Source organism: Lepisma saccharinum, chromosome 28 (genome assembly GCF_977018435.1).
Source record: "Lepisma saccharinum chromosome 28, izLepSacc3.1, whole genome shotgun sequence".
Classification (NCBI taxonomy): domain Eukaryota; kingdom Metazoa; phylum Arthropoda; class Insecta; order Zygentoma; family Lepismatidae; genus Lepisma; species Lepisma saccharinum.
In genome coordinates, this window is record NC_139256.1 from 4,296,580 (window position 1) to 4,323,187 (window position 26,608).

Here is a 26,608-nt window from a genome sequence, read left to right on the forward strand (position 1 = left end):
TTCGTTCGCTTGCTCTAGAATTTCCCGGGACAGAGTGTAGCTACTTTTGAAAGTAAGCAGTAGTTACTGAAACACTCAATGCTGGAGGTTAAGTCGAATGCAGGCGGAATGGTATCCTCCGAGCTAGACAATTTCTTTTGCAAATTATCCCCCCGCTGTCTCACTGTTAAATCGTAGGAGCTTCACCCAGATAACCCCAAGACTCGTCCAAACATCCCCACAGTCAATATTTTTCATTTCAGGTGCTGAACAGAGTTACTTTTTGCCCACGGAAGTAACGTTATCAACAGTTACTTTAATCATTAACTTGAAACTCTTGTAACGTGGAGGAAAAGTTAATTTGGCAACTCTGTTCCAAAGCATGTGTCTTCTCTGGATGCTAAGGTGAAAAGCATTTCATGAAATCGGCTAAGGAAAAGAATCTACGCTTCCTTGCATGCTATATTTAATTTGGATCGTTCTACTCCAGTGAGAAAGAAGTCATTGTCGAGGGAGTGGATCTTGTTGAGTTTGAAAACGAGAAGAAAGAAACTGGTGCAACTGAACTGGTACCAACACGTACAAAGTTCCGTCGCCGACATAGGAAAGTTTTCGAATTAAAATTATTCAAGCAGATCTGGCTCCTTGTTCCATCATTTATATTTATATGTTGTACTAATATATACACACCACATGGTGATTTTTTCTGGAAGTACACACGGTACACCGTACTAACAACTTTTTATAGGTAAGAATAAAAACTAATAAAGTTTTATTTTAACACAAGAAATGTGCGCGTGTGTGTATGTGTGTCACTACATGAGTACACGAACAGCGCACTCGCTGGAAATTTTCAAATCGTCTTTTACACTTTCAGCGGCAAAAACATGGAATGAACTTCCGCACTCCATTAAATCTCTCCCCAGTCCTAACAAATTTAAGAATAAACTAAAGGCAATATTTCGTTCAAGCTCCCACGACTAACACTACACAATACAGTTTAGATTACATACGAGCCTCGCCAATCCAATACAATCCATGACAAATCTTCAACTATATTGTAACATTTACGTATGCGTTGTTCTATCGTACCTCACAAAACTAGCATAATCATGTACATCAATCTCAACATCCTTGCGTGAATGTCCTGCTCAGAAATATTTTGTGTGTGTGTGTGTGTGTGTGTGCGTGAATGTGTTTTTTCTCTCTTTTTTATGTGTTGTCTTTATTTTTTAAAATCTCGTCTTTGTTCTTTCCTTGTAACCATTTTTTCCTTTTTTTTTGTATTTTCTTCACCTTTTTACGATTTTGTTTATGTACACCAGGTAAATTGCAAACGGGGTTAGGTGGGAGAACAGCCAGTGGCTCAACCTCGCCTTTTAATAAAGAAAATTTGATTTGAATTTGAATCAATTATGTAGTTCTTACATGGGTACCCGCAGAAAGTTTTGATATAATTTCCATCCTTAAGTTGGATACATTGAAATCATGGTTACATGTCATCATAAGAAAGAAGTGTTTTAAGGAAGATATGAAAGAAACGGTAGGAAATGAGAGAGAGGAAGAGAATAAAAGAAGACAGAGAGAGGTGAAAAGAAGGAAAAGATGCGGAAGAGGCAAATAAGGAAAGAAATAGAGAAGCGAGACAACACACCCGCACACAGAGAGTGTGTGAGAGAGAGAGAGAGACGACAGGGACAGAGAAAGAAGAGAAATATTGAAGCAAAACAGACAAAGAGAGAGAGAGAGAGAGAGAGAGAGAGAAAGCAGAAGGAAGAGGAGTAGCAGATAATCGATAGAGGGAAAAAATAAAGAATAGAATTACAGAAAACAGGAAGGAAACAAAAGTTACATATAAAAGAGAGCGAGGAAGGAGAAGTATGCATTTTTTTTGTAATTCCAAGAGGGTCAAGTGTGTGAAGACTTACATTATGCATCAGAAACATAAATAAAACACCTGTAAGTGTTCATAAATTTTTATTATTATAATGAATGATTACTGATTGTGTGGAATTTGTTAGCAAGAACATTTCCAGCAGAAAGTAAGTGTAAAGTAACTGTAACTCGGTTACTTTTTGAATAAAATTACTATAACCTTAACTGTTATTTCTAAAAAGTAACTTTCCGCACACTGGTCTGTACACGGGAAGACGCACAACAAATACAACAATTTTACCAAGCAGTTCATTGTCTAGTCGCAAGGGTTAATTAATGAAGAAACAAAATATCACAGCGTTTATATTGTGTTGTGACAACAATCCGATTAAGAAATTATTGCTAATTACGTTCTCGCAGACTGAAATAAGACGTATTATAAATCTGATTTAACAATCTTCTTAACAGTGACAGTCCTTAAGTTTGCGTAATTGTCGTCTCGCACACACAAAAAAAATCCAGAACACGAAACTGATTTTGTAATTATATCATTGTTGAGGCGCAACAATTAACCGAAGCATCTTTAGGGCATCTTGAGCATCGCAGCAAAGCTGGCCTCATGAAATATAAAGCTTGCCTCTCGCCCGAAAGCCCCCCTCCCCCGTCCCCCCCCCCTATCCGTCGTGGGCCCTACGCAACGTTCTGCGACAAAAGAAATGGAATACGAAATTAAGCTGGAGTGGGCACGCGTACCTGCGTACCCTGGAATAATTAATCACGTTAGGAACGGAGCACGAAGACTGACTCTTCTGTTGCGTTTTGAAACTTCGTTTCCGAAGCGATCTTTTGTAAAAAGCCTCCATTAACCCGTGGAAACCAATTTGTGACGTCTGCTCTACATAGCGGTCGCACAAACAAATGTTAACCTGCTGCAAATAATCTAATATTCTGATTTTCCCCCAACATAAGACGCGGGGCACCGTTCTTTTTAACTGAGAGGGGGAAGTTGGGGGTCCAAAAAAGGATAGGAGTTAAGGGGATTGTTTTCTGTGCGGTCGGGAATAGAACGCGAAAAATAACAACTCTTCTAACCATTTTTTTTTTGAGAGTTCATTTTCCTCTCGTTAGCATATGTGACGGAATAAACAGTTCGTTTACATTCTCCATTATATTTCGCCGAGAGCAGCACGTCTTGGGATGTTTTGAGTTCAATTTCATTAAAAAATAAAGCAGTGCGTTTCTCGCTACAGTCAAACCTGTTTAATTCGGTCTTTGCCAAGGGTGCTACAGATCAACCACATTTCGACGATCAGGATAATAAATACTATGCAGAGAGTTCTAATAAGTTAGATTGGCAGATGGAAATTTTCATTTGTAGCCTGAGTGCCACGGGGAGGACGATAGGGGCGATCACCCCTCCCAGCTGGCACGATTTTGATATATTATCATGCCTAATATTTTTGGAAAACTCAAAAATGTTCTGTCTTTTTTCACCAAGTTTAACAGGCTCAAAGAACTGTTTTTGAAGTTTGATTAAAGCTCACTTTATGCTCATGATAGGTCGAACGGAATTGGCCTTACAGTTTAATTTTAAATTTGGATATGAACCACTGCGCAATATGTCTCCAAAGGGGATCGAACCCGAGACCCCTTGAGAGAATAGGTTTTTGTTTCCTTATTTATTAACTTTACTCCTCATCTTATGGTTCAGTTTACTGTGGCAATGGGACGCATTTTTATAAGGACATACAATAACAACCATCTATTCCGGCTGTGGACCCCTATATTTTTCAAAACAATACGCTAATTTCTAGAATATCGAAGTCAGCATTGATCATGTTTGCATTATTACATATTGTTTATATAAACAGTGCAAGTGTATAGGTTAGAATTAATTCTCAGTGAGATGACCCAACTGCAATTCGCCTCTCTCAATTGTAACTTTAATAATAATTTGGTTCATGATTATCCCAAGGATGGAAACTAGTCGTGAAGCCAGAAGCGCTGCCAACTGACCAAAACACCAAAAACAAAGCCTTATCAAATGCTACTTACTGACCAATTAATTGCATCCACCGATTAAATTGTATTTTAAAAGTGAAGTGGGATTTCACTGGCGTCCCAGTTCCGTGACACCTCTTTACTGAACTCATAAACAATATTTTTCAGAAGATAATACAATGTTTTCATTTTGTACTACAAAGAAATGATTAATGCACTGATAAATTTATGAATTAGCAGAGAAGAAAATTTGGTTGTCAAACAGTAATATTTAATTTTTTTTGCTTATTACTAAAAATTCGATCGGGGAAAAAAATTATCTTAACAGGGTTAGCTACTGTCAGGACAATAAAATTTGTTACTAGGTTAAGGAAAATTATTTTAAACTTTATTTGAACTGAAAAATCTGCTATTTCGCTGCAGAACAAAAACCTCACAAACAGCAGCCAAGATTTTATTGAGGGTGCGTCAGCACTTGGGCTATTTTGCACCCGTCACATTATAAGGGATCCAGCCCTTACCTTAGCTAAAGTATAACTAATAATACAATTGTAATATCGGAGACTAAAATATTCTGACTTCGGCTGAGGCTGCAAAGCGACACTCAGCGTATATAAGAACCACGCACAGTCCTACTGAGGCTTATACTGGCCGTATGTCCAGTCGCCAGAGCCTCGTTAGTCTGCAAAATGCAGTTCAGGGTTTACTACGTGGAAGGGGCACCCCTTATACCCCTGCTGCCAAAATCACAAAAAATAGGCCACTTGGTTATCTGACCATTTGAAACAAATTAGAGATCAAGATAAATTTTCGTGGCGGAGTTGTTAGGACAGCGCGCTACGACACTAGAAGTCCAGGGTTCGAATCCCAGGTAGAACCTGTCCCGTTTTCCGCGCTAGCGATCGCTCGACAGTTTCGGTGCCAATGAGAAACGAGGAAAAAGGCGTCTGCTGGGCAGAAAGGAGCGAATGGAAGGCAGGAGAAAGGCGCTTACGTAGACGCTGTTGCCACGTTGAGGTTTTGTTTGTGTCTTGAAGAAGCTTGTTTTGTAAGCGTGGTGCTGATTAGTGTGCGTTTTAGAATATTAAAATATGGAATTTATTCTGGTGATATTGGCTTGTGTCCTTTTTCTGTTTAGTGTCATCTTAGCTGGATCATTCAGGAAGGGGAATTGTGTATATTTGTGCATTCCGCGTATTATATTCACAGCCTGGCTTCGGCTTCCCAGCACGGGGTTCACGCGGTCTGCAGCGGCAATGCCGCATGGTTTCTGCTAGAAAAGCCAGCGATCAGCAAGCGTGGGAAACGGGACAGGTTGTCACAAACGCGGTATAGGCATGGGTGTTCCTTGTTGATTAATTGATTTGGTTTATTTTACTTCACTTTTCTACACTTTTGGCTAATCGCGAAGATGAGGATGAATGTTGGTAAGGTGAGATTGATGAAGGGAAAACCATAAACACGTTAGAACAGGACACGACACGAGCCCCACAGAGGATTATACTGGAGGTTGTGAGCCCGGGCGCCAGAGCCTCGCTAGCCTGCAACATACAGTCCAAGGTGTACTATACCGGGAATCTATGGAGCAAGGTCGCGCATTCCGGAGCAAGCGAGTGGGCGGAGGGAAGCAGTACACGCTGCTAACTGCAGTCGCTTTCCCCCTCCACGCAATCCCGTTCCCTCGCACTTCATTGGTCGAGCCCTCTCGAGCCACTACTTGCGCAGAGGCATCCTTTCGTTCGCTTGCTCCAGAGATTCCCGGGACAGATTATACGTGGAATGGAGGTTCTTTGTAAGTGTTCTTACATGAATTTCTTCATATGTCATCCTCATGGTCGTGATTAGCCAAAAGTGACAGAAAAGGAAGGTAAATAACCTTTTTCAATAAATCAATCAAAGATGAATTCCCGTTGAACCGTGGAAACTGTGTGCGGTTTTGCCACGTTGTATTTGTAACACTACCTAATACTAAGAAAAAGTCATTTCGCCTAATTTATGATAACTGTTTTTTGACAAACTTCAATAATCTCAAAATCAAGAATTGTGTTCAAAACCTTTCTGCCTGCATTGTACTAAAATTTCACCACGATCGGACAACCCGTTCTTTATTTACAAAATTTCAAAGAGGGCGATCGTTTGCAAAACTAGAAAAAACTACTTTTTTGTTTTCACGACGATAAAAAAGAAGGCATAGGCTACTCGAAAAAAATTTGGTTAGCATAGATTAACGCAGAATTACTTACTTACTTACTCCTTGGCTGCTACAGCCCCTAAAGGGCCTTGGCCTCTCTCACAATGATAGCCCATTCTCTTCTGTCTTCTGCTCGACGTCTCCACCGTCTTACTCCCATCCTCCTAAGGTCCTCCTCAACGTCCTCCAACCATCTTTTCCTTGGCCTTCCACTTAATCTTCTCCCTCCTGGTGTCCCTTTATAGACCTTTTTAACCGCTCTGTCTTCAGGCATTCTAACATTCCATGTGACATATATTTATCTAGCACAGCAGGGCATTGGTATGCGACTGGTATGCAAAAACCGTCAAAAAACGGTTTGTCCAGGTACATTCGCTTAATAGGAATCGCATCTCACTGAGCTGTACCGCCCTCTTTACGTCTCCTCCCCTCTGTAATGTACTTGTTTGTAACCTTCTTCCCTGCCTCTCGCAAGGAAAGCGAGCAAGAGAGAGAGAGAGAGAGAATTAGCCTAATGAGAGATATTGTGAAGTTGCCCCGCTCCCCTATTTTCCCGCCTCCTCAATGGACGCTGCCAGAGCCGTGAGAGTCCGGCGCTAACGCGATCACGTGATCTAATTACCCAATAAGAAATTCCATCAGAATATTTCAATCAGTGTCATGGCGGACGGCCGCAACGTAATCGCGGGAACATCATCTACTTTTCGCCGTAATAAATGTCATTACGGAAACGGCATAATATTGTTAGGATTTTGTTGCATCTTAGCATAATGACGTTAGTGGGGCGGCTTGGGGCGCCGGCGCCTTCCTCCACGATAGGAATCCAATAAGGAGCACCGCTGGGCGGGCGGGGAGGAGGGAAAACGAGCCTTGAAAAGAAGCAATGAAGGATGATGGCTGAATGAGTGAGTGGTTTTATAGAGAAGAAAAACCCAGTAAACGCACGGAAAATAGAGTTAAGCGGAAAGAAGCAGCGATTGAGACATTGGCGGAAATCTCTCTCTCTCTCTCAACTTTTATTTGTTTAGCAAAATTTTATTTCGCTCCCTCCCCCATCCCCCCATCCCTCTCCTTCAGAGGCTTTCTCTGACCTTTAGGTTCGGATTTTCTGCAATTCGATTTATTCCCTGAGAGGGCGCCCAAGGAACACGGGGCGGCGGGAGAGGGGGTGGGGTGTCGAATTTGAATTTCGGCGTTCCTTCTCCTTCCTCGGTCGACGTTTCAAGTGTGAAAGGAAGAATGAAAAAATAGGAAAGCTTTCAGCCGCATCAACTCGTATTGCAGCATCTTTTTTATTCGAGATTGAAAGCGAACGAAAGCGCACCTAACGGAGATTTCCATACGGGGACGCACCATACGGATTCGCGACGAGGGGTGTGGCTCAAATATGTAACAACGCCACCACGTTTCTATCCATATGAGGGGAAGGAAGGGGAAGTTGCCCGAGGGATTTCAGCATTTCGATTTTGGGGGAAGGGGGGTAATATATATGCACTACTCATCTTAGAAAGTAAATATATATATGTATAATATATATATACACATTTGTATATATATATATATATATACATATATATCTGTGTGTGTATGTGTGTACAGGTTGGTCCAGAAGTGATCTCGTAAACTGAAACTGTGAAAAGTACGCGATAGTACAAGAAAAAAAACTCTCAGTTAACATGAGTCGCAAGCGAACCGTTCTGAGATAATTGCGAATGAATGGTTACGAACGCCCACTGACTTGATTGCTTGTACACATGTACGTATATAACAGGGTTTACTTATATGTTAAACTTGGCTAGGTAGCTGCTAGATCACGATCCATTTCTTTTATAATATAATTTTTATGAGAGAGAGATGGTCATGATTATACTGCTTTTAATTACTATTCCGGTTTCTTTTAATGAATGCCTGACGCTATGCACGCACCAATCTTGTCCTTTTGATAATTAAACTGCGATTTTACTTAATTAAGTCGTGGATTTTTAGGAATTCTTCATAACGGATCCCGTTGCCCTATTATGTATAGTAGGATTAGAATGTTGTTGTTGTTTAATCCAGAATTTGATCTTTTATCTTATCATAAGCCTATATAGTTTCCTAATTTGAATGCTTGAAACATATCTGTCTGCGCCAGATATTATTCCCATTGCCTTATTTGTAAATTTTGTAATTACGTACCTTCAGTAAAAATAGTACCCGGAATTTGGCTGGTAAAGTCCCACATTGGAGGTATCGAGAATTCATTTTGTCCGTAGGATGGCAGCACTGTACTGAATGACCACGCAGAGGGGTAGAGTAATCTGTCCATCAGTTTGTGCACAGCAGCTGTTTACATTAGTTGTGTTCAGTGGCGAAGCGTGCTGTCTCTGGAAGGGTAGGCACAGGACGGAGCAGGGATTGAGGGCCTGTGATTTTTTTAAAAAATAGTATGTTAAAATGTAGACCCTAGTTAATAAAATATAACATATTGTCTGAATCTCATCTACTGCTGTTCGAAAAAGTCGGGATGGATAAGGATTGTAAAGGATAATGTAGTGATTAACGCTCTCGCCTTATAATCAAGAAGTAGAAGGTTCGATTCCCCCTGGAGGCATTGGTTCAGATTCTACTTTAATCTAGTCTCGATTAGATATCTGAGAATAAAGGCGCTTCTGTCTCGAAGGTCAGAAAACAGTGACGATGGGACTCGATGTTCTGACCACCAGTCACCCAATGAAAAAGCCGTTCTGTGAGGCCCAGCCCTCTTACATTTCTTATATTAAAACTGCTCGTAAAAAGTATTTGCTACTTCAATAACAGTATTGTAAATGTTTCTCGCATTAAAGAAATGGATCACTTGATCGTCACTTAGCGTTTATTTCTTATTAATGCTGACCTTCGCGGCGGATTGGTTATAACAGCGTGCTACGACAAGGGCCTCAGGTTCGAATCCCCACCTGGGCATAGGTGTTCTTTGTGAGTGTCCCTTCGTCAATGTCATCATATTATCGCTCATTCTCATCTTCCCAATTAGCCAAAAATGGAAGAAAACCAAGTACAATAAACTAAATCTATCAATCAATTATTTCTTTTTAACCCTTTTATGCATACAATTCTTCTTCAACAAGCGACTTTTTTAAAAAATTATAATATGATTTAGAAAATGATGAAATGCTACATGAAAACACGAACACCTTTCTGTGTAACACACCGACCAGAAAATTTCAGAAACATGTATTTTCTCAATACCGTTTGCACTGTACTTTGCCCCTTTTAAAAGTAGCGCGTTTTCAGCTATGTCACTAATCATGAAAGCAAATTTCGCCTCAATATCCCTTTCCTCAAATAAATAAAATACTTTCACTTTCTGAATCGAGACTGGTGTTATTTGCAGTTAGAAGAATTCTAATAATGCCTACGTTGATAGGTTAGGAGGCCAGGTTTAGAGGTGTTAGCAACACATTTTCGCGACGTGTTGGCAGCTAGGTGTGCCCCGCTCCCGGCACACACTGAATCTTCCATGGAAACGCTGCTTCAACAAGCTCTCTGCGTCCACTGCCTGCTTCGTCACGCGCTCGTACACGATCGGCACTCTTCGGAAGTCAAAGGCCGGCCTCAAGGTTTACGTTACAGGCGAACGCGCCCCTGAAATTATGTTTTCCCACACGAATCACATAGGTTGTTATGGGACCAGCTGAGGCATTCTCAGGCGAGCCTCGCTGAATGCGCAGATAGAGTTCCAGGCAGGGTTGGAAACTTACGGTAATTATCGGAAGACCTAGAATTTCAGTTTTCTTTTATTAAGCGTTGTTTAATGAAATAATAAGTAATAAAATAATCCGTAATATACAAATATATTAGGGTAGGCCCGGCCTCCAGGCCTCTTAGGACGCTTCGCCACTGGTTGTGTTGACGAGTGTCCTGCGATTTGAAGAATGAAGACAAATATCGAGCAAAGAATTTGTTTGAAATTTTGTGTTGCCAACAGACTGTCGTGTGCTGAATCGTTGAAAATGCTACAAAGGTCCTTTGGTGATTCGTGTATGTTGAAAACACAAGCGTATGCATGGTATACAAGGCTTTCAAAGAAGGCAGAGAAGTTGTTGCTGATTTGCCCCGTTCTGGTCGACCTTTCACGTCGACGACTGACGGAAACGTCGGAAAAATCAGGACAATGGTGCTTGGAAAACGGCGTGTGAGTGTGAGAGAGGTGGCTCGTGAGCTTGGCATATCACACATGTCCGTTCACAACATTTTGACTCATGTGTTAGGCATGAAACGCGACTTGTTCCGAAGGAGCTGAATTTCCTGCAAAAAGCACATCGCAGGGATGTTGCTGAAGACATGATTTCGCGAGCCTCTAGTGACTCAACCTTCATGAAATGGACCATGACTTGTGATGAGAAATGGGTGTATGAGCGTATGAGTATGACATGCAAACAGGTCAACAATCTTCGGAATGGCGCTTCGAAAATGAACCAAAACCCAAAAAACCACGCCAAAGTCGCTAAAAAATTAAGGTCATGCTCATTGTTTTCTTTTATTATCGTGTTGTTGTGCACTCAGAATTCCTTCCAGCGGAAGAAACTGTGAATCAAGAGTTTTATGTGGCCGTTATGAGGCGTCTGCCTGAGAATGTTCGCCGGAAAAGACCAGAGTTATGGAAAAACACTTCTTGGATTTTGCACCACGATAATGCGTCGTCGCACACTCCGACTCGCGTTCGCGAGTTTTTGGCCAAAAACTCAACACATGTCCTCGCCCAAGCCCCATATTATCCAGATATGACTCCGTGTGATTTTTTTCTCTTTCCGCGACTCAAGTTACCACTTCGGGGAAGGCGTTTTGAATCAATTGAATCCATTAAAGGAAATTCGCAGAAGGATCTCAGCGATACCGTCTTCTGCGTTTGAAAAGTGTTGGGTTAAGCGTTGGCATATGTGTGTTGAATCTGATGTGGCCTATTTTGAAGGCGACAAAATAAATATTGATGATTAACCACGTATTTTTTGTTTTATTCACAAATTCCGGGTACTCTTTGTACGTAGCAGTAAGCATGCATGTGTAAGCATTGTCTTGATCAGCGCATTAAATAGCGTTATCCTGTTTTTTGTTATTAGTGTGGCATTTTTTAATATTAAGTAGAGTTAACTTTCATGTCCATTCCTTTTATATCGTAATATCTAAATTGGAATGTCCTAATTTTTAGCCAACAGATGGAGTTTAATTGTTACGTAAACAACTGACTACTCTGCGTTGTAATGAAAACTTTAGTAAACATTAAACCATTTAGGGTATAGAATAGGGTCTACTTATAAATCTGTCAGCTGTCGTTCAAATTAGTGAAAAGTAATTTGATTTTACCCTGTAAATGAAGGAGTAATTCTCATCATACATTTCTTTTTTACTAATGACTAGAGTTATGTGGGATCATTTCGGTATCGAAATATTTTGCTGTACGAAGATTCCTGAACAGTTGTGAATCTCATAACGATCGAAGTCTCTTGGAGATTAAAATTTTGATTCCATAAATGCGAAATCAACCACACCGTTAGAAGTAACCATAAAATTTACAATATTATTCTGTCAGAATTTAACAACTCCTCTTAATTTATATAAACTGGACGCAATTTATTCAAATTTGAATATTTTATCATGCATGAAAATAGATAATGATTATAAATTGCAGTTGAGGCATCATAAATATTTTCTCAAAGCCTGAATCATTAAATTATGTTAACTATGTAATACTTTAAAAACGATCATGGGCAGGTTTTTTACTGTGGTTGTATGGCAGCGAAAATTGACGGTCAAAGGCCGTCATTTTATTGATCAACTTTCTACACTGCACTTCAGAGAGAAAAAGTGTGTAGAATTCGAAGTTATTATGAACGTGTCGAAATAATAACAATAACATGGTGTTTCTCCCCCACCCCCTCCCCCGACAATTTTTGCTCGTTCGTACTCGTTCAAGTTTTCTACCCTCCAGCTTATGCATTCGAATATAATTTTAAGGAGAATATAATCGCAGACACATGTATGTAAAATATCCGCCCTGAGTTTCAGTTCACAATCATCTACTGTATTGATAAGATAGACTAAACCACATTTTTACATGGAGATAATGACTGTCCTTACTTAAGTTTCAATTTCACTGTCTCTTTCACCTCACGATCCATATTTCAGGGCCCACCACCACAGACAAATTAGGTTATACGTGTACTACTGAGCTTCGACCGTATACCGCTCGTTTTGCCTGTTCGAGAGTTATTCGCTCAAGCAAAGAAGCTCTCAATTGCGTACGCTATCTAGCGTCGTCCGTGCGAACTATTTAGCGCTCGAGCGAAATCCTCTCGCTGCAGCACTCTATACCCTGTCCCAGGTATCTCTGGAGCCAGGGTGCGAAATCTTGTGGGGATGGGGGGATTTCCCCCACCAACAATCTTGGCCACAAAAAAAAATCCACCAAAAATTTTCAGTGGGAAAGTTTTTGATACAACCAGAGGGCTGCACAACGGCCAGAATCGCTTACTAGGCCCGCCTGGCTGGTCGGGCGGGCGAGTAAAACTATATACCTGGGTTTTGACCCGTCAAGCATCGAAAGCCCACGGGTAACTGGAAGGCCTTGCAAGACGAAGCTCGTTTATCTTCAGCGAACGCTCATTCCGGTTTTGCACCGTCTCCAGATACATGAGTCACGCAGTCACCATTGCCAACTTTTAGATTCTAAACTGTTCTAGGAGCACTCAAAATGTTCATAACTTTTATCAATTTGACATTTATTCCTTGCTAGAAAACATTTGTATCACTCACACCCAGTGGCGGCGATTGGGTTCCAAAACTAGGGGGCCAACGTGCAAAAGTAGGGGGGCAAGGACAGTTTAATTTCCCTTGGTACATGAGGTTAGCGTGGTGCAAAAGTGTCAAAGAGTTGGGGGGTGCAACTGCACTCTCTCGGTCCCGCCCCTAATTGCTGCCACTGCTGTCACCTGTAAAGGAGTACGAACCAAGTCTCGCAAAAAGTGCCATCGTAAATATTTTGGAACTTTCTGTGACTGGTGGTGGTTCTACATTATACTTTTGGGGGGGTCCTCCCCTATGGTGCAGTGGTAGTGTCCTCGCCTTGTAATCAAGGGGTACCGGGTTCGATACTCGGTGGAAGCACATGGTGGTTCGGATCCCACTTTAAACTATAGGTCCACTCCCGATGTTCTTTAGGCAGTAAGACAACAGAAATATCCTTAAATGTGCTAAAATTTTTTTAAAAAAATCAGAAATACCAAGTAAGAATCTTTGTTTCCTCATATCAAAGTTTGTAGGATGTAAATATCACAAGCCATGGCTTAAGTAGAAAATATCGAAGGACGCACATAGAATGTCGGTGCTTGATAGAGCGGGGGAAAGGGGCTGCGCTAAACTACAATCCTGTCTAGGGGCCCAAAGTATCTACCTACAAGCTCTTCGACACAACCGGTTTCAACATCAACAAATCTTAAAACGATAGTCATTTGCACCATAAGTGTGAAATCTTTGGTGTATTCAATTGATGCAGCTAATTTGACTTTGTTGCACATTAATTGCAGCAGTTAACTTTGAATTTTAGGACTTAGATGATAATAATAATTGTGAATCTCATTTTGTTGTTACGTCTTCATGTTCTTGTAATATTAAATATTTGACGCAGTGGCGTAACAAAATCGTAAAGTACGCGTTAGCAAGAAATAAATTTGCGTCCCTCAAGTACAGTCATATTCTTCCAGAAAATTTATGTAATTACTTAGAATGGCTGGTTGTGGCTACACTTACATTGATAACTATACAAATCGATGCTCTAACTCTGAATTTTCACATATTACATCATATCTTTCTTTGACATTTATGTATTCAAAAGAAGAAAATACAAATACTTACTTATCCCTTCCCCCAAATCAGAAGGCGGTACAGGATACAGAGAACACTGGAAGCTAGTGTAGAGCTATCAAGGAGAATAAACTTTCCCAAAGCACTTGATTTCAGATTTAAGCACATTCCTGAAACGTAGAACTTGGATCAGGAAATTGGGAAGATAAATCATCTTCGTGCCCGTTACAGAGGGCAATAGCTGCATCTGAAGTTGTAGGAACGAAGGAAGAACTGTTAATATTATCCATACCCTTCTTCAGTTTAAAACACCGGAAGCATTTAAATGCCCCATACTTTGCTCCGTGGCAGTTTGAGGTGCTTTAGCGTTAACATATTAAGATCGGGTAGGCTATGCAAGGTCACGAGACAGAAGAAAAGTCAAGATAAAGTGCTTTTTATTCAAGAAAATAATAAATGGATAAAAATGTCCAAGCAATTTTTTTTGATGTTTCACATGAGAAATGATAATTATTTTGACTTTTTCGGGGCCCCTTATGGTTAGAGCTCCCGCCCGCCTCTGATTTGACGTATTCATTCAAATTATAACGTTAAACTAGAATATAAAGCCAGTTAAAAAGGTCTTAATTTTATTGCCCACAAAAATTAGCCTTTTCTATCTTTCTCACTTCCATTTATTACCTTTTTCGTATCAACCTCATGGGACGGGAGGCCCCTACATGCGCAAGGGCCAGGGTGGTCGCCCACTTCACCCACCCCTTGCTACGCTAATGGTTATCCAACTTCAAGGCACCTGCGCTGCGCCTAGCAGAAATTCAAATATTTCCATGCGTAGTGAAATATAATGGCCGTTGGCAACACTGACAGGAGTGCTCGCTTCTACCTGCAAGAACTACATCGAGTCTCACGGGTCTTCTTAAGACCCGGGTAATATAAAAACCTGGCAGGCATCGATGCCTGTGCACAACTGTGACGTGAAGCTCGCTTGCGCGATGTCGAACACCTGGGCTTGACGTGCGTGTTGCATATTCTTGTAGGCGCGCCTCCTCGCAGACGGGTTTTTTCCGGGTCTTGCACAGGTCTCTGGATACAACAAACAAAAGATAAGCAATTACTTTTATTTTCAAATATACTGTACTAAGAATAATATCGAAAACTTACACAAATTAGTGCAGTTGTCAGTGTTCAATGCTTTTTCTCTCAAGAGATCATTAACAAATCTATATCAATACGCACAATACGAGTACAAGTAATACAAGAATGTGAACCAATAATAACTGTGAAATCTAATTGATTTATATTAACATAAAGCAAAAACTAAAAAAAACCTTACACATAATAAAAGCAGTTCAACGAATTCATAAGTTATTAATATCTCAGGTAATAAAGGAAGTAGTTTGCTACTTTATAATTTCTGATATATATAAAAGTAACAAATTTATTTATTTTTGTGTAATTAATAATAATAATAATAATAGTAAAAATATATTTTTATTTAGTAATTTATTTTTACTTTTAATAACATTATAAATGTATATCGTATAATTTTGTATGTTTGTGGGGAGGGGAATTTGTAAATTAAAGCAAGTAGTGACGCGAGACTGCTCCACCAATGAGCAGGTGAGAGGGAACGGGATTGCGCGGAGGCGGTAAAGCGACTGTTGTTACCAGCCTTCGCAGCAACGTGTACTGCTTCGCTCTGCCCACTCGATTTCCTCACCTTCTCTACCGTTATGCGCGGCCTTGCTCCAGAGATATCTGATACAGGGTATAGTGTGTGCGTGTGTAGTTTATGAAAATTACGAACCCATCAGCACCCCAAAATTAATTAAAATTACTGTTAATGCATTTTGACATAAAGAGCTACAATTTGGGACAGTATGTCGTACTTTTTTGCTTATAGTGATCTGGTAACTCTATTTATAGTTTAAACTGACTGACTAACAAGAACATTAAAACCATAACATTTCATGATATAGAACAAAACATAACCTTCTGCATCGTGTTGGAGTTCTCCGTGGTCGGTTACGAGCGGTAATAGCGATTTCGCAGCCGCCGCAAAACACGGGGATGAATTGAAATCACCTAGCAGAAAGCGCGGGGGGAGAAGGGGGGCTGCATCCCCCGCCGGCCTTCTCCTCCGGGAGATTAATGTCATTAGCAAAGTTGGAAGCTTCGTTTCACGCTCGCTTCGACCACCGCTCTGTTACGCGGACCTTGCAACTCGCTCTCTGTCTGCTACGGCAGCGCCAGGCCTTCCTTGGCGGCACTTAACCGAAGCATAAACCGATGCTCAATTATCATTTTGTAAGTTTGCCTGCTTGTCCAGCTGTAACAACCAACCTTTGTGGCGAAGTGGTTACAGTCATGCGCTACCACGTCAGGATTCTTTGATTCAAATCCCTTGCTTATTCTTTTAGGCTTTCAATGGAAGAAATTAAGTTTGGTTCAAAGTTTAAGCTATTTTAATTCGTGCTTTTAATAAGATAAAATATTGACTAACAATTTGAAAATCGATGTTAGGTCAAAACAGACGTACAGTCACCGGCAATAAAAAGGAGACACTCATATCCTGAAATATCCGCTTCCTAGCACGGCGTTGTTAAAAGTTGCCATTGAAAATTTGCTACTAAAATCCACTTAGCACCTTAGAGTTAGGCAACACACGAGGAAGCGAGTATTTCAGGATGTAGTGTCCCATTTTTTGCCGCTGACTGTACGTGCCTTTTCTGTCCTGAAAAGTACTTCGCCGTTCACTTTCCTAAAGTCCAGGTTCATATCTCAGTCTGGAAATGAGTGCTATTTCTAAGTTGTCCGGGAAAAAGTACTTCAGTCAAAGAATACAATTTTACAGTAGACAGTTTTTATGCTTCTCTTCCCTCAAAAGAAATCATCGTATCGTTCCCTTATGAACCCGGGGATCATAACCTGGGAACTTCAGATGTCCCTTGAGTTGCGATAGCACTTATCATCATTCATACTCGCTTGGCGATTAATCCTCATGCGAGAGGTTGTACCTGGATACAGGCCCGTACCTAGGGGGGGAAGGGCAAGGGGGCCATGGCACCACCCCTCGAGCCATGAAATATTTTGATGCAAACCTACAAAAATAATATGGATAATTTTCAAGATTTTGCAAGAATTTAGATTTTCTTCTTGCATAAATAAAAGGGTTGTCTCTGGAGAGAGACATACTCCTTAAGTCTGCAGTCTGCTACATTTAGTAATTTTAGTTTTATAACAATTTATGCGAAGCTACTAAATGTTACAATTTGGTCGGGACAGTTCGGTGCAGGGGGTGCGAAATCATTCTCGACCTGGTCGCTGAAATCTCTAGAACGGTAGAAGAACGTAGGCTTGTCCTTACTCGTGTCAAAGTGTAGGTAGAGTGTAACACCACCACTACGTTGGTGTCAAACCTCCAACAGTCCCACCGACTGTCGTGCAAAGACTGACCACTCTCTCTCTCGTAGTCTCTTTGCTGCTCTGCTCTCCCCTCCTCTCTTGATCTCACTGATCCCCCTCTATCAGAATACACACTATTTATCCTCCAAGGATTGCTGTAGTAAATACCAGGTTGATGCACTTCTTTACTTCCTCGAAGTTGTTTGTTACCTGCTGCCTTACTAAGATTGATGTAACATATTTACTCAGCAATACTTGGAGTTCCTAGCAACTTGCTTCCTGGCTGTGATTCTGATAGACAAGAATCGAGAGTAATTACCTTTGTACTCTTAATAAAATGTATGAAATTGTATAGAATTTATACGACATTACAGACAGTGACGGCGATTTGGGAGTGCGTGGGGATGCCTTCCCCCCACGTTTTTGCCAGTTTTGGCCCCGCACCATGCTAAACCTTATTTATCAAGAGAAAGTAAACTGTCCTCCTCCCCGCCCCAGGTTTGGCAATTTGCCCCCAAAGTTTTGGAATCCAATCGCCGCCACTGATTACAGACATGTTGTATCATCACTGTTTATAATCTATAAACGTGCCCAACATAAAATTATGCTTATAATATTTTCTTTAGTTAATTGGTTCGTCGTCGCTTAGATGAAAGTAACAGAAAATCGCAGTTTGTGACTTATGTGCTTCTTCCCGAACAGCCTTGGTTTGTGAGTGTCCCTTCATCAGTTTCATCATATCCTTACTCATCCTCATCTTCGCGATAAGTGGCAGAAAAGCGAAGTAAAATAAAGTTCCAACAGCTAAACCTCGTTTGCTCCAACCTGTTACGTTTCCCTGCCTAGTGATCGTTCGATGGTTACTCCACCAATCGAGAACGACGTAAAAGCAATCTACTGGACAGCGAGGGGCGAATGGAAAACAGTGTTGCCACGTTGTAGATTAATTGACGTGTTCTCCGAAATCTCATCTTACATTGATGTATGATTAGTGATTGTGTCTACGCGTAAAGAACGATAGTCTACATTCTACACGTAGACTATTTTATACACGTAGATGACATAATCTATGTAAACAACATGGCGAAAGGTGATAACTTAGCAAAGGGCGCCGTGGAAGTAAAACAAAATAATATTGCGTATCAGTTGCTGATGTGTGAAGAGAATTTTTCATACGCTCCCTTCCAATTTCGAACAATTTCTCACCTTGAAACAAATTAACATAGGAAACATTACAGTATTTTATGGAAAAAAGACAAATGTTGCCATCTGTTGTTTTTTTCATACTATTTATCTTCTTCCATAGTTGATGATAGAAGAGAAGTTAATTTTGTTGTAAATTGGATTCTTTTCAGTTCGTTAGGAACCAATATAGTTGAAAATGTCACTTTCCTTTCATGAAAACCTTGAAAATGAATTTTAATGCACTTGAGATTATCTACGTAGTCTATGTAAACTAAAACCCAATGTAATCTACGTGTAGATTATGTGTAGACAACGCATGTCGACATAAACTTATAGTGTACTAGTGTTGCCCACGGGACGAGACGGGACAGGCTTTTAAAATTTCGAGACGAGACGAGATTGATCATGTGTCCCTTTGACAAACGAATATTTTCGAGACGAGACAGCATTTCACAGCATTTCCACGAGACGAGACAGGCCAAAGTCTCGTCTCGTGGGCAACACTATGTATGGCACATCACTGTGTACGACACGCATCACAATTTTGTTTCATAACAGCTGTCACAACTCTTAAAGCTACCCCTTCCGATTGAAAATTAAATGCTTTCGTAATATGTACAACACTCTTGACTCCGGACGGTCATTATCAATAAAAGGGTTTACCTGTCTCGTGGAGTAGACCTCGTCAGATAGCTGCTCCTTAATGTCACACAAACGCAAAGTCTATCTAACTGGTTGTTGATAACTTTACTCCAAATGACATCTCCCTGTTCTCCAAAACGTTAGAGTCTAAAACTGAGTGTTCCTCCTGAACGACAGACTCTCTCCCTAAGATAACCCTTTCTCTCTCTCTCAAACTCCAAGCAACAACTCCTCCTGATCCCAAAAAAACACTACTTCTTAACCTCTCTCCAGCTCCAAGCCTAGTTCATTCCCCTCAATTAACTTCTCCTCCCTTCTCCTCTTGCATTCAAAGCTTCCAACAATGCACAATCCCACCTATCTTAGTTGGCACATTCTTAACCTTTCTGCCAGCTGTAGCAGTGATGTGCGTCTACGCGTAAACAACGATAGTCTACATTCTACACGTAGACTATTTTATAGACGTAGATGACGTAATCTATGTAAACAACATGGCGAAAGGTGATAACTTAACAAAGGGCGCCGTGGAATCAGAAGAAAATTATACTGCGTATCAGTTGCTGATGTGTGAAGAGAACTTTTCATACTCTTCCTTCCAAATTCGAACAATTTCTCACCTAGGAAGAAACCTAATATAGAAAATATTCTAGTGTTTTATGGGGAAAAGACCACTCTTGCCTCACGACTGCCATCTGTTGTTGTTTTTGCATACTATTTATCTTTTTCTGTAGTTGATGATAGAAGAGAAGAGAAATTTGTTGTAAATAGGATTCTTTCCATTTCGTTAGGAACCAATATAGTTGAAAATGTCACTTTCCTTTCATGAAAGCCTTGAAAATTAATTTTAATGCACTTAAATTGTCAACGTAGTCTATGTAAACTACAACCCAATGTAATCTTCGCGTAGGTTACGTGTAGACAACGCATATAGGCGTAAACTTATAGTCTACGGCACATCCCTGAGAATGACCGAACTACAAAAGAATGTTAAGGATGATACGCTTTGGAATAAGCTAAAATCACGTGACTACTTTGTTTGGACTCGATCATGCAGCGTGACGTCACACTAATATGGTCCTTCCCGTAGCCTATCTGCGCACAAAGTGAACTTAAAACAAACTTTGAGATAAAGTGCATGTGTTTTAAATAGTATTTTCAGTGTGTTAGCAAAATCTGAAGCATGCCAAGACTGTCACTTCAGTCACAAAAAAGTCTCCAGAGCTAACTAACTTGGTGTACCTTTAAAAAGAAACACCCTCTTACTTCCATCTTCAAGACTAACTTGATGCTCCCCTAATTCGAGTCAACTCAAGATCCTAGATAAGCTTAAGATCTTCCCTTTTAATCTTTGGGGGGTGAGCTTGCGTGCGATTTCCCACACACACACACGCGCACTTCGCTGTGCGTGTGTTCGCGTAGGTATAGATAACCAGGGAGCGTCTTGGAAAAGCGGGGAGATTCTTTTTTGTCCCCGGGAAGTTGGGAAGAAGCTCGCCTTTTGATTAAACATTCAGAAGCTTCGAAGGAAGTTCAGCTTCGCTTCACGAGTTCTGGAAGAGACTCCTCTCCCACAGGATGCGTGACGTCAATTAGGAAAAGGGAACATTGTCAGTTTCTCGGGGAAGGCGGAGACGGTTGCAGGAAGAATTTGACCTCAAGGAAGACGTCGGGTGGGGAGACCCAGACGCGCCTTGCTGGCATCGGGTGCTTTTATTTTCAACATGTGAGGCATCCTCGAGTACTACCCGCTTGGTTTGCAGATTATGCACTTTGAAAAGTTGTCTGGAGAATAACAGTCGAAGACCGTCGAGGAGTAATCATAGAGAGTATTAACGATTATGTGTAGGTTTCCTGACAAATATAAAATTTGGTTTAAATTAATTCACAACGACAGGATCTAGTGAAATCTTTTAGTTTCCTTTCGTCAATATCATTAAATTAATTTCGTAAGTGCTGAATCCCAATTAATGAGAATATTTCGACTTCAATATACAGGGTGTCTATAAAGTCACTTAACGTTTCTGCATGAACAGGATTTATGGTACAAAATACAATATGTACTGAAACATATATGACAGTAGGACACAAAATCAGTATATCTCAATGTGACCACCCCTCAAGTCTAGGCACATATGCCAACAATCCACCACAGCCCGAAACACCTTCTCCAACATAGCTGGTGTAATCTCAGCAACTGCGGCCGTAATGCGTTGTTTCAACTGGGCTATGCTGTGGATCCTCACCCCGTAAACCTTAGACTTGATAAACCCTCAAATGAAAAGTCTAATGGGGTCAGATCGAAGGGGGGAGGGGCAACTCTCCGTTGCGAGACACGACCAATCCATCTGCCGGTGAAAACTTCGTTTAGGTGATCACGAACGATGATGGCAAGATGGGGTGGTGCCCCATCCTGTTGGTGCATAGTAAGAAGCTTGGTGTGCTATGAGCCACAGTTGGTAGATGCTGGGATTATGGATACTGAGTCGCGTGGTCGATGCGGTGGGGCTACGTGTTATCGCGTCCTGTACACTTTCCACAATTTGTGGTGTTATGGCTGGCCTACCAGGATGTTCTTCATCCTCAACACTACCTATTCACTTGAATTTGTTGACCAGGTTCTTAATAGCCAGCCTGGTGGGGCCTGGTTTTCTGAATTTCCGAGTGAAGTCCGTCCGCACCTGTTCATACGTCATTCCACGCAGACGAGCACAAACAACGGCTATTCTCTCCTCTATAGAGTATATTTTATCAGATCACTTGGAAAAAAGAAAAGATTTGTCATTAGTTCATTGAAATGTTAAGTGACTTTATAGACACACTGTATTTGTTAATGAAAATTGCTGTGTAAAACAAGCTGACCGTGGTGTCTCCGTCAACCTCCAAATTTGCAGACTGGAAGCAACGCACCTTCGATTAGATTGCTTGATCGCTCACCGCCACTGTTGCGAAGGCATTTCCTGTTATCGCAGTCGAACTCGGACGAAAGGCCATATTTGCAGGGGGTTGCCAGCTCGTGCTTCTAGTCTTTTCACCCTTCCGGCCTATCACCACCCTCGATTCCTTGAAGGGAACACTCCCGCCCGGATTCGAGGCTGATGTGTCCAAGCAGTGGAAATATTCCAGAGAGTGCCCTATGCGCGTTGAGGATGTTCACTGTAAATGAAGATTTTACAATTACTACCAGCATTTCTTTCAATTAAACATAATTATTTTCATCCGAAGTTTATTCATCGTTTGGTGTTAACAGACTTTGCAAAATCTATTAAATATAACATTTTATACAGTTCCATGATACACTTACATACTTTAACCTGAATACGCAAACAAAACCTACATCATTTCACTTTCAACAGTTTCACCAATTGTATCTAACGAACTGAATAACAAATTTAAGGCGTGTGAGCGTCCAAGAACTATGCAATATGGGTAACATATAAATTTTACCCCTTATTTACCAAAAGGCCCACCCATTACCTGAACTGCCTTCGGCTGTGACGAGACTTCTAGCTCGCTATTGAACCCTCGAGTTCGTATTCGGTAGCACCGATCAGAGCACGCCTGACGTCATATATATTTCTTGTATCTAACTGTAGAGTTCGTTAGTAACAGATAAATACACTCTAAGGCCACTTAGGAGCGGTCTTAGGCCCTAACGCTTGTAATTCTAATTTGGAGGCTGCACGGGTGGCAATCCCCTCCCGGCGTCCTTGAATCCTCACCAGCACTGACGAAAATGGATTTCCTCTGGTGAACCCCAAACGAAATAACAGTCTTTCAAGGTTGTTGCCAGCTCGGACTGCAAAGTCGCAAGCTTCAGGAAAACCTCTCGCGGCCTTGTGTAATTGACGTCACCGGGCCGCGGTTCTGCGGTTGAGTAACATTGTTCTAGAAGGAATTGTAACAAGAGATAATTTTTCAGAATTTGGGATTTCGTACCTGTTTTACGAAGGGAGAGGAATTTTCAAAAATTGCTTAAACTGGCGCAGCCTGAGGGCCCCTGAACCACTGGCTACTAAGTACAAACAAACATCCATTTTTTACATACGTATAAAGACGATTGCAAACAACAAACATGTATGAATAATTGGTTTAGAAACCAGTGTATCTATCCGTCCTAAATATTGAATTTTAGCATTCAAAAGTCAAATAAATATTTAGTGGTAGTTAAGGCTTGAGTGGACCTTTGACCAACCCCAGGGCAGCAGCTTTTTTCGAAATTTCCTCCTTTCTAAAACCGCGATGATATTGGAAAATCTGAAAATTGACATCTGCTTAGATTTCGAACTAAAGCATTCAGCATAGTTTCGAAACTATTGAGAATATCTACGCACTAGCGAAAGTATACCACAAGAAGATTGACATGAATGCTCTGGTAGGAATTGTGTTTGTGTCTAATGCAAAATGTAGTCCTCATCCTCCGCGGTTATACCTACGCAAGAGACACATCCATCACGCACAAACTGAGACATGAAATGAGACTGGAAATGAAAGAAGACATCGATACCCCACCGTGTCAAACACTTCCATAAATATTTTTCTAAATCCAACTTGCTTTACCCTGGAATTTATTTCACAACCATAAAGACAACGTCGTCTGTCTACATATAGGCTGTACGTATGTAGAATACGCCAACATGTATTTATTGAACTCTGTAGATATTCTCATAATTGAAATGCGGGAATATGAGAATGCAATAAGAACTTTTGTATTTCTAATTACTAAAGTCCCGGGTTCGAATCTTGACCGGGGCACGAGTGTTCTTTGTGAGTGTCACTCATCCTCATCTTCACGATTAGCCAAAAAAGGCAGAAATGGAAGTAAAATAAATCGAATCAATGAACAATAATTATTAAAGTTTCAGTCTTTGAACTCACATTTGGTTAAAAATACTGTATTTTAATACTGATATAAGGGTCCATTATTTTTCTAAGCTTACAGTCCGGAAGTTTGGCAAAATGCTAGATTCTTGCTAGATTTATTGATAACATTTTTCTTGTTATATTTCGAAGCTTTTTCATGTTGCCTATTTGGGCCTACTGCCTATTTTTAAATTTAATGCCTTTTTTTGCCATTTTCAATGAAAGTTTCGAATTTTTAAAGAAAAATGTATGTAACTTGTTTGTCTCTTAAACTTGATTTATTGGCACATTATTGTGTTGCCAGACACAATTTCCAAAGCTGAAGAAAAGGGTTGAAACTCTCATAGCATTCATGAAAGTCTTCTAGGAATCGGTGCGGCAGCTTGCAGCAGCTGAGGGAAGTACCGGGGAAAAAAGGGGGTTGCTAATGTGAACTCGGAAAAATTTAAAACAGTTTGTGATATTCTCAAAGGTTGAAATGCTTCTCTTGACGATATGATTCCAGCAACAATAGCCTGTTTCAGTATAGTATAGTTACTTCTGTCGAAGTAGAGAGACAATTTTCTGTTACGAAAAGGCATTCTTTCTGACAGGCGACTATGTATGAATGTCGAAAACTTTAAACAAACTAATTCTGACGAGCAATCAAGGCAAAAAAGAAAAGTAAAAATGTAATTTCCACTTTTTGAATGAAATTATAGATAGGCTTGAAATTTGCTACTTTTTTCGGTTTAATGTGCCTAATTTTTGCTTTCGGTGCCTATTTCCAACATTATAAGTGCCTTTTGCCTATTTTAACCGAAATAAATTCCTGGAACTCTGGGCTCTACTTATTATTTATTTATTTATTTACTCAGAGTTTCAGATACAGTCTTATTTGACCATTTTACACTGAAACAACATAAAGTAGAAACAAAAAATAACAAAAGATAAAAACAATAACACGATGGGATAGATTTACATGTTCTTCGTCAGTTATATACAAAAATTACGTTCTGGAAGGAAAATATCTACATTCAGGGGAAGTTTGTTGTTGATTTCTGGGAGCCTGTAAAACAAGGAGCGTTGTAGAAGGGATAGCCTAGTGGTTGGGTTGTGGAAGAGTTGCAGGTTGCGCGTTTGCTTTTGGGGTACCCTAAGTGTGAATTCACTGATTAGGAGATCTGTTCTGATTTTGCCATTTATTATCTTGTATAAAAATTTCATGTCAGCTAGATCACGACGAAAGGATGGAGTGTGAATATTCAGAGCAGCCATGGTTTCTGATTTGGATACATGTCGAAAGAAAGGTATTCTATGGCGAACAATTGCAAGAAAGAAACTGAGAAGAGAATCTATTCTGGTGAGATTGGTTTTTGAGGCCATTGACAAAATTGGGGAACAGTATTCAAGGATGGGCGAGATGAAAGATTTAAAGAATAAGGCAAGAGATGATGGGTTTTGAATTTCGCTAAATCTGTATAGAAGACCGAGAAGGCGTATGGCTTCTTTTAGTGGTAGCTATAATATGATAATTAAAAGTGAGTTTTGCATTTTAGTTTTTACTAAACGTTGTGACGTTTTGTTTTTTTTTAGAAAATGTTTTCGGTTCAGTTACTTCGAAACTTTCTTTCGACAAGACTGTAGTTGATATATTGAGAGGACCTAGTCTCGGAACCATCCCTGGTGGAAGTACCCTGACGTGGTATCGTTCTCGGGTACAAATAAGGGCGGCGCAGAAGACTAGTACCGCAATTCGCTGCGTCGCGTCCTCCGGTCCCTGGAGTTGCTTCGCATGTGTCAGCGGGTGAGTCAGCACCGCCTCGGGCGGCACCCGCTACGTGACGGGGACGACAACACCGAGGGGGCGAGGCCCCTCCGTAATGAGGGGCTAATTGAATCAGGGGGCTTGCTCGTCGCGGAAGAGAGAGAAAGTTGCGTCGAAGGAAGAAACGAGAGAGGAAAAGGACGAAACTTGGGAATCCAGAAGAAGGAACAAAGCGGCGATATCATACCGCCGGCGGTTCTTCGTTTTTGCCCGAACGGAAAATTAATAATTCATGCAATGCTTGCTTCTCCGCTTGTCGGTCGGTTGCAATCAAATAAATACCTAGCGCAAATGAGTTTGCGAAATTCGTTGCGATGCCGTATCTTGTCTAAACACTAAGGAACGAGAAATCAGGGCAAGCTGAATGGAAAAGCGAGACATTCCTTGAAAACGAAACACGCGCAGAGAAAGAGAGCGTTACGCAGAGAGACAAAAACAACTTCCCAGAAATGTTTGCTGCATAACGGGAATGTGAAAGGGTTTGATGCGGGACACATTCAGCTGCCAACACTTAGCGAAAACCGGATTGTTAAACGAGTATAGGCAGGGCTCGAAAAATCCCGGTCGGGAGGTCGGCATGGCGACTAAAGATTTCAGCCTGGCGACTGGGATCTCTTGCTGTAATATTGCCATTTTTCAAGTTTGCATGTACGAAATTCTGAAAACTCCAAGTTGAAATTGCAGTACAGCGTAAGTTAGCAAATAATTTTTTTATCAACGTTGTGAACATTTCATAGAATAAATAACAATTTCTTACTCCCCCCCCCCCCCATTTCCGCTTTCTCACATGTAGCGATTTTTGAATACAGTGATGCTCAGCTTCT

General features: G+C 40.8%; 1 protein-coding gene across 1 annotated transcript in view; it reads left to right on the forward strand.

Moving 5' to 3' along the window:
* Positions 1 to 26,608, forward strand: part of LOC145980575 (homeobox protein unc-42-like) — a 148,567-nt gene that overhangs the window by 32,879 nt on the left and 89,080 nt on the right. The window lies entirely within an intron of this gene.